Below are 12,553 nucleotides of genomic sequence, written 5' to 3'. Positions count from 1 at the left end.
GTGGAACTCCTGTGCACGCTGCCTGGCCTTCTGTGGGCTCTCTGAGTTGCTGAGAGCCCCCTCTGACTCCTCCTCCTAGGTAGAGTCCACCTGGTCCTTCCTAGTCGGGGCAGTGCCATTTTCCACTAACCGCGAACTTTGCGTTTACCAAGGCTTGTTGGTGGACTCCGACAACGCAGACCCGACTGCAATCCTCCATCCTGCGTGGGACATCACTTGCACCAACCAGGAACCCGACTCAGTCTTCTTGGGTGCAATACTGACTGTTCTTCTTCACTGGTGGTTCTCATTTTGCACCTTCATCTGAGTTAGCAGGGGCTCCTGTTCTCCCTGGACTCTTCTGCGCTTCTTGGACTTGGTCGCCTTCTTCCACAGGTCGTCTTGTCCAGGAATCCACTGTTGGTGTCTTGCAGTCTCTTCTGGGTTTTGCATAATTCTTCTCATTTGTGTGTGTGTTCTGGGAAAGTCACTGTGTTTTACTCCTGCTTTCCTGGTCACTGGGGTGGGTTCTAGTACTAACCTTTGGGGTTTACTAGTACTCCCAGCTCCCCTCTACACACTACACTTGCCTAGGTGGGGGGGCGACATTAGCATACCAATTTCTTAGTATATGGTTTGTGCTTCCCCTAAGCCCATTTCTAACTACTGTGATTTTCACTAATTGCACTGTCTTATAACTGTTTTATGCCTATTTCTGCATACTAGTGTATATAATTTGTGTATTACCTACCTCCTATAATCTCTATGGTATTTTTGGTATTTGTGTCACCAAAATAAAGTACCTTTATTTTTATAACACTGTGTGACTACAGTGATATTGCATGAGCTTTGCATGTATCCTAGATAAGCCTTGGCTGCTCATCCACAGCTACCTCTAGAGAGCCTGGCTTCTAGACACTGCCTACATTTCACTAGTAAGGGATAACTGGGCCTGGAAGAAGGTGTAAGTACCATAGGTACCCACTACAAACCAGGTCAGCCTCCTACGCAAAGGTTCCAGGTACAGTTCCCAAACAGGTAAGTCTCTATTCTGGCAATCCTTCCATAGGGGGCTATCTTCGTTTGTTCTTTCCAAAGTGGCTTTCCATAACATCTGATCCATGGGTGTTAAACTCGGTCAAGCTTATGCTATAGAACTTTACTCAAACCCTTTATAAACTGTGTTTTCCTGCCCTCCACATTTTTCTTCTGAAACGTCCAACCTCATTTCCCTAGAAATTCAATCAGTATTACAAAATACTTACTCTTATCTTAATCATGGTCTAGCAAAAATTGTAGGGCTCCTTTCTTCTTTAATACAGGCCATATTTCCAGGCCTTCTTCATTATAGGACCCTTCAAATGTTACAAATTTGCCATTTGCAAAGCGGCCTCTCCTATTCTGACAACTTCTCTCTATATCAGGAGTCTCAACTAGAACTTCAGTAGTGGATAGACCATTTGACACCTGGAATGGCAAGACTATCTTCGCATCAGCCCCCGATCTAGTGTTAGAACCAGATGCAAGTCGCACAGGCTGGGGCACCTGCTGTGGACCAATCTCGACTGGGGGTACATGGTCTTTAGAGGAGTCCAAATTACACATCAATTGTTTAGGCATGCTTGCAGGTTCCTATCCAATAAGAAGCCTAGCAAAGAACAGGGTCCATTGTTCCATTCTTCTTTGCATGGTCAACATCTCTGCCATCCATTATATCAACCAACTTGGCGGCACCAAATCCAGACCTCTAGCAGAAATAGCAAAATGATTTTGGGAATTCTGGCTCCTAAACAACATATTCTGTAAATGCAGAATACTTGCCAGGAATTCTCACCTCTGTAGCAAATTGGCATTCCCGTTACCTTCAAGATTCCAGCAATTGGAAACTTTACCCTTTTGTGCTTGCTGCCTTGCATCACAAATGGGCCATTTTCAGAGAGACTTGTTTGCTTTCTGTCTGAATTACCAATTTCCTCAATTCTTCTGTTGGTGCCCGATTCCTTGGCTTTAGCCTCAGACACTTTTCTTCAGGACTAGTCTGTCTCGACCAATTACACTTTTCCACCTTTCCTCATGATCAACAGGGTTTTAGCACAGGTGAGACATCAACAAGCAGTTCTTGTCCTGGTGGCCCTTTCTGGCAATCTCATGTGTGGTTCCCTCCCTTCCTAGAATTGGCAACGGACTTTCTGGTCTTCTTCCTTCGTTTCCCGATCTCCTTCTGGACCCCTCAGGTCTTCGTCACAACCTGGTCTCACTCTTTCAGCCTGGAAGACAGCAGGATCTCCCAGTCTTCCTCTTTTATTTCGTCAGAAGCTTCAGAGTACATTAATCAGTCCCGGGCACCAGGAGCTACAAAAAGCTTAAAAATAAGTTTGGTCTTTATGGGCAAGCTGGTGTGTGGGAAAAGTTATTTATCCCTTTCTAGTGGATAGAACTTACATTGCTAATGATGAAGCAGAAAATGAAGGTTTTGATTTATTAACGCATAAACGTAGTGTGAAATAATCATGTGTGACTTTAACTGAACTAATAAAGATTGTACGGGGACAAAATGTGCCCTCAGAGTAGTTTGCCAACATTTATACGCGTGCTTTATATAACGTGATGTATTAGAATTGCACTAATCCGACATAATCGTAAACGTGTGCTATGATTTGCTTGCTTGAAATGTATTAGCTTAGCATTACTTTAGCGGAGGCTTTGGCCTAGTTGCCTGGTCTCACGGTTTAGAAGCTCGTATTTTTCCACTGTGCTAATAAACATGTATTTTGCTTGAAGCTGTACTTTTCCACAGAAACCGTTCACATGCTTATCTTAAGGTTTCGTGCCAGCCTGGCATATTTTCTCTTTACTCCAAGGTCGATTTGCAGGTGCGGACAATGGAGGCTCTGAAAGTGAGCTAATTGGGATACAATGTTGCAACTTGCGTACCCATCTCCAAGGATAATGTATGCTTAAGTAAAAGCTTGAGAACTGTCGTTTTTGATTGGTCAATTTGAAGCTAACCTATGAACCCTCCAATGGAGACCCTACTGGATTCGAACTGTTGTCTATAAAAACCAGGTGCACGAGAAGAAATTAGCGCCATTACCAGCTCGATACCCGCCATTTTGCAGACTTCGTAGCTATTATGGCCCACTTTGCTGCGACGCCATTTTGAGAGACTTTGATGCTTTCTCTAATCGAGAGAAAGAGACTTTAAATGATTCTGGCCCTAGAGACTTCAACTTTGATTTGATCCCTTTGCATGAAGTAATAGTTTTACCTTGCCGCCGTGAGGCAATTGCCCCGTCCACCCCTGCCCTTTTGCCCCGTCCCATGCTGATCGAAACGGTACCCATGCTGACTAAAGAACGGTACCTGTGAGACGAAGACTTCCTTGTATGCTGATCGTAATTGGTAAATATGAAAGGAAATTGTACAATTGCATTGTGTTCCTTTTAGGTAACCAACTGCTGATTTTGATAAGAGCCCTAGTTAGGAGTTTTCTAAATTAATGTTGCTAAATTGTTTTTGCATGAAGTCCCACATGCCGATGCTAATTTGAGGTTAGACGAGGATTCCATATGTTGCACGATGCAATTTGAGATCTTGTTATGCTGACTAAATGTATGCGATTAGTCCATTACAGATTATTGTATTAGTGATTTGCATTGCCATTATCGAATGCCTTGTGATTCAAATGCTACATAGATTGCACCTGTTTCGCCGCTATGGACAGCTATTAATGTTCATTTACGTTTATCATTTGGTGTTGAGACACATTTACATTGTGCTAGCTTTGTTAATATAGGGAAATAAAATTCACTAACTTTGCAATAAACTGGTGTGGTTATTCCTGGCTGAAAGGTCAGGGTTCGCCGAAATGTATTCTGGATTAATTGTTAAGTGTTATGTTGATCAAGGTATTGCTTATGTTCGTTATTGATTATTGATTTTGAATGAAATCGATCGATTAAGAGTACAGAGAGTTCCCACTTAGTCAAAAGATTCATCGGCCTAAAGAGCGTCCGAACACAGGTAAATTATTACTACGGACCGCTCTATCAGTAGATGGTAGCAGAGGACGGTTTCGTCTTTTGGGACCCCGTACTCTTAAAGTACATGGTGTTGAATTAACGGTTACGCATTTTGAGACCCCACTCGAGAAGTTGAATTAGATTTTTCTTGGATAAAACTGATTGACAGAATGATGATGGGCTAGGTCCACCGCGACTTTCCCGGGATCTCGGAGCTTGCGAATGGAAAGAATGGAGGTGTGGAATCGGCGTTGGCGGTACTAGTGATGGTATGAGTGAAGTTAGGGTTTTGCGCTTGCACAGCTTATTGCCGCAGGGTGTGTGTGAAAAGGTTGCGAGGATTTTTCTTTTTTTAGAGGATAGCGGAGGTGCGACTCCGAGTGTAGAAGTAGTGAAGTCGTCGAACTTCATAGAGATAGCGGAGGTGCGGCTCCGAGTGTGAGAGTAGGGAAGTCGTCGAACTTCATGTGCGTGTGGCGCTTTGTGCATAAAAAGGTCCACGTGGTTGTTGTTGTTGAGACGGGCCCTGCGAGGTCAAGAGACTCCGGAGTATGTTGATCCATGTTGTGGTCTGGGCGGTTTAGTAGGTTGATCGGGCGTGGTCAACGAGTCGGTACGTGTGTTAGGGAGTGAAAGAAACTTCGACTTCGGGCTTTGACAAGATTCTAAGTGCACTAGAATAGATCATTGACAAGTTGAGAGTAGATCTGCGGGTCAGATTTGCTTACGAACGTGGGGACCGAGAAAGACGGAATAGCGGCCGAGGCTAGTGAAAAGTCCCTAAGGTCCTGAAGCGATTGTGTTACCCTTCCTGTAGTAAACCAACAGATCTGTTTTATTTTTTGGTAGCTCGCGATACATGCAAAAAGTTGTTACGAAAAGAGGTGAGTGAAGGAGGACTAGCCGCGAGGCTTTGTCAGCCGCAGTGTGTGTGAGTGTGACGTCACTAGGAGCCGCGCTGGGATAGGTTGGTTGAAGAGAAGGGTCGCGCACGGATTGGACGCAGTCCGTGGGGCTCGATTGGAAGGGGAAAGGCAAGCGAAGAGTATTCCGGGAATTAAAGTCACCTATTGATTACAAACTTTGTGAAATAAAAGGCGAGAAAATGAAATTCTTTAAAGCATTCAGGAGTGCGATGAAGGGGGAGTCTTACATTAAAGCGAGCGTAGGAGAGGAGACGCCACCCGAGGGTACACCAGCCTACATTGTAATGGAAGAGAAGGGAGTAGCTCCGTGCCTTTGGTTAAAGCAATGGCACAAGTTGACAGAGAAACATGGGAGCGTAGCATTCCCGATCCATGGGACGTTCAATATAAGGATCCTAGAGAATTTTAGATTCACGATGTACGACATGAAGGTGCCTCCAAGGCCAGCCCAGTTTGAGGCTCTAGCGATTTGGGAATTAATGGCTAGACAGCAACAGAAAAATAAGTTTGAAACAAGGATGAGGAAAGTAGAAAAGACACTAGCGGATGCCAGGTGGGATAATGCGCAGAAGGTGTGGAGGTCAGATGTATTGCAGGGGATAAAATTGTTTCCAGCAATTACTAAGGAAGAAGAGGAGGTAGGTAAGAAAGCAACCTGTAAGACAGACAGGAAGTGTTCAAAGGATAGAGAGGATGAGGAAAAGTTGAGAAGAGAAGAGGAGTTAGAGGATGAGGAGTTAATAATGCAATTGCTGAACGACCGTCCACCACCTTATGCAGAGAATGGACAAGGTCCAAGTACCAGTTCTGCCCCTCCGGCATCGGTACAGAACAGTGAAATTCAGAGTTCAGGAGCGTCATCGGGATCAAAGGACCCGAGTTTATTGTTCACCCCGCAGATACCACAGGTGAGGAGAATATATCCAGATGTGCCCGTGTTGAAACCAGCAGAAAATTATCAGCCGCAGATGCCAGGGTACTACAACAGTGATAACAGTGCAGGAATGATTCTAGATCCAACCGTAAGGGGAGTACAGAATGGTCACAACCAGACATTGTCACAAGCCGAATCAACTCAGTTTTTGATGCCTCAAAAGCAGATGCAGGGAGGAAACGCACATGTTCAGATGACGGGGAGTCAGATGGGCATGCCGGCAATGATGACCCATGGTGTAGGAATGAACATGCCTCAGAACATGGGAAATGGACAGAACCCAGACGCGATATCACTACCCATTACTGTAGGTCCACCGGTACCTCTGTACAGTCAGCCTACCTTAGGTATGAGTGGTCAGGGATCAATGCTGCAGAACGGGACAGAGAGGAGGTGCATAGAAAACACTCCAGGGATAACTCTGATAGCGGCCCAACCAACTGGATCTGGGTCCTTGATGGAGTTTAGTCCCATATGTGCTCAGTCGACACTGGTGAGGTCGAGTCCCCCATTGATAATACCTCTGACATCGAACACTGAAAAGTTGCCGCAACCATCAATGGCAGTCGATGTGAACGCTACGCTGATGGGGGTGAATGCGCAACAGTTGACACAATGGTTCAACAGTTTAAATTCCACACAAAGTTCAGCAAGCGGGAAAGGAGAAGACTATATGAATAGGGTCAGGTTGAACATGGAAGCACAAGAATTGGTGGAAGGGACTATGGGTGTGAATAGGTTAGAGTCCTACACGGAAGAAGAGCTGAGGTATCTATGTCCCAGGATTACGAAGGAAGTGAACAAGGTACACAAGAGCTTGCAGGAAGCAGCTGACAGAAACGGGGTTGACATAGACAAGATGAAACACTTGAGCAGGAGCTACAGGTTGGATTTTGGGACCACAGATTTTGAACACATGAGGTCAGCAGGCATGAAGGCACACCTTAGAGAATTGCTGCAGAGTGCCCAAGTGTGGAGGTGTTTAGACAAGTGGGAAAGCAGGTGGGTAAAGAGAAAGGAAAAGAGGAGGGACAGTGCTACAGAGCACAATGAGAAAAGACCGCAGAGTAGTGATACAGTAACAATGTTGCCAATGAGGGAGACAGCAGGGGGAAAATTAGTACATGTACCATGGCATAGAAGCGATATTCAGTCTTTTACAGATGATTTTCCCAAACTGAGAGAGAAGCCGATCGAATGGTATCAGCAGACTGATAGGTTTGTGAAGCTTGCAAAATGCCTCTGGGAAGACCTGAATACTCTCTTTGAGATTGTAGTCCCAGCAGATTTGTGGGAGGATTGCAAGAGAGCTGTAGGTTGGCCGACGAGTGAACCAGAAAGAGACAGGGAGACGGGTGCACCATCACCTATGGTGATGAGTTTGTACTATAAGGTGATTGAGCATTTGAAGACGAAGGTACCAGCGAAAAATGTGGATTGGCAGAAGATTGATCGAACTGCCCAAGAGACTAAAGAATCGATTCATAGTTACTATGAGAGGTTGTTGAAGGCGTTCAAGAATTACAGTGGCACGGAAACAATAGAGGCGAAGGATATGCTCCACTTTGTCTTCAGATTTGTGGAAGGGCTGAGGCCAGAGATAAGTCAGATGATAAAGTCACATTTGATTTGTTGGCAATCGAAACCAATTGATGAGGTGTTGAATTATGCGAAATACTGTAGCGACGAAATTGAGGCGAAACAGAAAAGTTGAAAGAGAAGGTGATGATGATGCAGCTTAAGGCAGCTCAGACAGGTCTGCAGGGTTTGCAAGGGATGCAAGGGTTCCAACAGCAGGTACCGCAACCGCAGCCGCAGTTGCAGGGAAACATGGCGTTTCAGTCACAGCCTAGAGGCAGAGGCAGAGGAGGTTTTGTGAATAATGGTCCGGATTTGAACACTGTTGTGACGGGTGTGCAGGCAATGAAGAAGGTGATGCCGTGTCACGTGTGCGGAATTGTAGGTCATTGGAAACGCGAGTGCCCGATGGTGGTGCAGGAAGGTGCAGGTGCAGGTGCAGGTGTTGGTCAGCAAAACAATGATGTCAATGCATTTCAGACAATGAGGGGACCGAAAATGAGAGGTCCAAGCCCAAATTTTCAGACTATAAATCAATTGCAGGGATTACAACCTATGCAGCCGCAGCAGATGCAGATGCCTCGTATGCAGATGACGCAAATGCAGCCGATGCAACAGCAGTTACCCATGGTACCTAATCAGCAAATGCAAATACCCTTGGCACCAATGAGTCAGCAGCAAGTGATGGTTCCTCCACAGGTCTCGGGTCAGGTAATGAGTACAAATGGCACAGTACAACAGTTCCCATTACACAGTGAGAGTGGAATAAACAATGTATGGGAGAGTGAAAGTTCAGAAGAAGAAGGAGATTGTGTGCTTGCAGCATCCTTGGAAGTTGATCAAAAGGGTCCGTACGTAGAGGGAAGAGTAATGGGTCATCGTGTCTCATTCTTGGTTGACACAGGAGCCACACGTTCGACTGTTAAGAGCAGTGAAGTACCAAATTTGCCACTCTCCGGGAGGACAGTTCAAGTGGTGGGAGTAGCAAACAGGCACCTGACGAACCCAATAACAGATCCGGTACCAGTCAGCATCGGTAACTATCAAGGGGTACATCAGTTTGTGGTATGTGACTCAAGCCCGATAGCACTGTTAGGGAGAGACCTATTGTGTAAATTGGGTTGTTCGATTATGTGTTCGAACGAAGGAATAACTATACAGACGAGCAGTGATGGGGAAGAAGAGGACAGTGTAGAGGGGGATGAAATGGAAACTGTAGATGAAGAGTATCCTCTGATTTGTCTTTTCCCGATGATAACTGAAGAAGATATTCCAGCCGAATTACGGGAGACAGTCGGAAAGGAAGTGTGGGACATGACAGGGAAAGAGGTGGGATTGATGAAAGGAGTGGAACCAGTGAAAGTGACTGTAAAGCCCAATGCAATCTTTCCCCAGACCCCACAATACCACATGCCACAAGATACCCTCATGAAGGTTGCCCAACTTATTGATGAATTTGTAAAGCAGGGAGTACTGAAAGAAGTGTTAAGCAGTCCATGTAATTCACCAATAATGGGACTAATAAAGCCAAGTGGAAAAGTCCGACTTGTGCAGGACTTGAGGAAAATAAATGACATCATAGTCAAATGTTGCCCTGTCGTACCAAATCCAGCTGTGATAATGTTTCAGATTCCTTGCGATGCAGAGTGGTTCTCAGTCATCGATTTGTCACAAGCTTTCTTTTCTGTGCCTCTTCATGAGGACAGCCAATTCCTCTTTTGTTTCAAATTCCTAGACAGAGTATACAGTTGGTGTCGAATTCCTCAAGGGTTTTCTGAGTCACCGTCAATCTTTAATCAGATTCTAAAGAAAGATTTGGAAGCATTAGAATTGCCATTTGAGTCAACCCTAGTACAGTACATTGATGACTTACTGGTTGCATCAAAGACAGAAAGTGGTTGCACAGCCGATACCATTGCTCTGTTGAACCATTTGGGAAGGAATGGACACAAGGTGTCTCTTTCCAAATTACAGTTCTGTCAGAAGAAAGTGAAATACTTGGGTCACCAAATAGAGAAAGGGTCACGGAGAATAATGAAGGAAAGAATTACAAGCGTACTTCAAATGAGTCCACCAAAGACAAGGAGGGAGGTGAGGAAGTTTTTGGGAATGGTGGGCTACTGTCGCCAGTGGATTCCCAACTTCTCGACTCTAGCAAAGCCTTTACTGAAATTGACCCAGAAGGATGCCTTGGATCAAATTGAGCTGAAAGGAGATGAAATGGATGCTTTTGTTGAATTGAAGGAATGCATGTGCAGGGCTCCAGCTCTAGGTATGCCTGATTACACAAAGCCTTTCACATTGTTTTGTCATGAACGTGATGCATGTTCTTTGTCTGTCTTGACTCAAGCCCATGGTGGTGTAAACAGACCAGTAGCGTATTTTTCAGCTACTTTGGATCCGGTTGCAGCAGCACTCCCAGGGTGTTTGCGCGCCGTAGCAGCAGTTGGTATCAGCCTCACTCAAAGTGAAGGAATAGTGATGGGACACCCAGTAACAGTCATGGTCCCTCACTCAGTTGAGATACTTTTGACCCGCTCCCGAACGCAACACATGACCGGAGCAAGACTCAAGGTATGAAACGATAATTCTGGGATCACCGAACGTGCAGCTGAAAAGGTGCACTACGTTGAATCCAGCAACCTTGCTACCTGGAGAAAATGCTGAAATTGAGAACGCTGAAGACGTCGAGCATGACTGCCTTCAGGTGACTGAATTTTGCACAAAACCTCGACCGGACATTAAAGATACTAAACTTGATGAAAATGACCAAATTCTTTTTGTTGATGGTTCATGTCTAAGAGACGGGATGGGGATTTTGAAAGCAGGATATGCTGTATGTACTGTAACAGGGGTCTTGGAAGCGGGATGGCTTCAAGGAGTCTATTCTGCACAAGTAGCAGAGCTTGTAGCTCTTACCAGAGCATGTCAACTGTCTGCATTGATGAAAGTCACCATTTACACTGATAGTCAATACGGGTTTGGGATTGTGCATGACTTTGGACAACTATGGTCACAGAGAGGGTTCCTGACTTCTTCAGGATCCCCAGTGAAGAACGGGGAGAGGATAAGGGAATTGTTACACGCCATTCAAGTGCCAGCCGAAGTTGCAGTGGTAAAGTGTAGTGCTCATACGAAAGGACAGGACTATGTTTCTCTGGGAAATGCATATGCGGATCAAGTCGCAAGATTTTGTGCCTTGAACTGTATATTACTCAGGGATGAATGGAATTCGATAAGTGAACCAGAACTCGAACCAGCTGAAGCATTTGCCTTAAAGGTCGTAGATACAATAGATGAACTAAAAGCATTACAAAATAATGTCAGGGAGGATGAAAGAGATTCCTGGATTAAATTACAATGTATAAAGAGACAAGACGAGTTATGGGTTTCACATGAGGGAAAATTTGTTTTGCCAAACAGTCTCTTATCACAGCTTGCGCGGTTCTATCATGGGCAAGCTCACCTAGGGAGAGATGCCATGATAAGATTGTTCAAAACTGATTGGTTTAACCCCAGATTTCGTCAAGCTGCAGAAGCAGTTTGCCATCGATGTGTCACTTGCCAGCAGATGAACCCAGGAAAGGGAACGGTTGTGAACGCGAGTCACATTGGTAGGGCAAGCGGGCCTTTTAGTAGAATGCAGATGGATTTTATCGAGATGCCTGTGCATGGAGGTCTGAAGTATGTGTTGGTGATTGTGTGCATTTTTAGTCACTGGATAGAGGCATACCCCACAAGTAGAAATGACAGCCTTACAGTTGCCAAGCTATTGTTGAGGGAGTTGATACCACGTTTCGGATTCCCGATCTCTTTAGAATCAGATAGGGGAAGTCACTTCAATAACGAGGTGATAAAGTTACTCTGCGAAGCGCTGAACATTGAGCAAAAGCTGCACTGTAGCTATCGCCCTGAATCATCAGGACTGGTGGAGCAGATGAATGGTACACTGAAATCGAGAATGGCGAAAATATGTGCATCGACAAATTTGAAATGGCCTGACGCATTGCCCTTAGTGCTAATGTCAATGAGAAACACCCCTGATAGAAAGACTGGATTGTCTCCGCACGAAATTCTCATGGGCAGGGCTATGAGACTTCCTGCAGTTCCCGCAAACGCGCTTTTGAACATTACAGATGATATGGTGTTAGACTACTGCAAGGGTCTAGCTGACGTGGTTCGCTCTTTCTCTCACCAGGTGGAAGCGACCACCTTGCCACCGATACAAGGTCCAGGACACGCACTGAAAGCAGGTGACTGGGTCGTGGTAAAGAAGCACGTGAGAAAGTCGTGTCTGGAACCCCGTTGGAAAGGCCCTTTCCAAGTGATCCTGACGACAACTACCGCTGTGAAGTGTGCGGGGGTTCCCAACTGGATTCACGCCAGTCACACAAAGAAGTCACTTTGTGTCCCACAGATGAGGAAGTTGAAGCGCTGAAACTGCCAGTGCCTGATAAAACAGTGCTGAGTGCTGAGACAGAGCAAAACCGAACTGAAAGCGAACAGACAGAAACGGGAGAGAAAGAGATATTCTCTGAGGACGAAGACACTAACTCGCTTGGGGGAGACCAAGGAGAAAGTTCAGACAGCGACGAAGAAGCTGAGGGTAGCAAAGAGCCTGAAGCAGCTGAGGGTAGCAAAAAGCCTGAAGCAGCTGAAGGTGACAAGGAACCTGAAGCAGCTGAAAGTGATAAAGAGCCTGAAGAAAGTAACGGTGACGACGGGCTCGAAAAAGGTGAAAAAGCAGGAGAGCCTGATCAGAGGAGGGCTTTCCCAGAAGCAGACGATACAGAAAAAGAAAAAGAGAACGTGATCGATTCCCCAGAAGAAGGGGACAAGGGAGAAAAGAACGAAAAAGTTCAGGCTTCCTCAGAAAAGGTTGCAGGTCCGTCAAATGGACACGGTGCAAAGAGGAGACTAAGTATATCACCAGTAAAACAAAGGACTGGAGAAGGTTTGAACGACGGAGAAAGGCCAAAAGTGAAAGAGAAAAGAAAAGAAGTGTCTGTCGTGGTACCAACCTCGAGTGAGGAAAAAGACTTGACAAAAGAGGAAAGTACCAGCGAGGCAGAATCGAAAAGAGAAGCAAAATTGAAAAGGAAAAGGATACCGAA

The 12,553-nt window shown here is 45.4% G+C and overlaps 1 protein-coding gene across 6 annotated transcripts in view; it reads right to left on the bottom strand.

Annotated features, from left to right (window-relative positions):
- Positions 1-12,553, bottom strand: part of LOC138286506 (caspase-1-like) — a 264,088-nt gene that overhangs the window by 152,933 nt on the left and 98,602 nt on the right. The window lies entirely within an intron of this gene.

This window comes from Pleurodeles waltl, chromosome 3_2, assembly GCF_031143425.1.
Source record: "Pleurodeles waltl isolate 20211129_DDA chromosome 3_2, aPleWal1.hap1.20221129, whole genome shotgun sequence".
Classification (NCBI taxonomy): Eukaryota; Metazoa; Chordata; class Amphibia; order Caudata; family Salamandridae; genus Pleurodeles; species Pleurodeles waltl.
The sequence above is the reverse complement of the archived record's forward strand: the minus strand, read 5'-3'. Positions and strand labels throughout refer to the sequence as shown.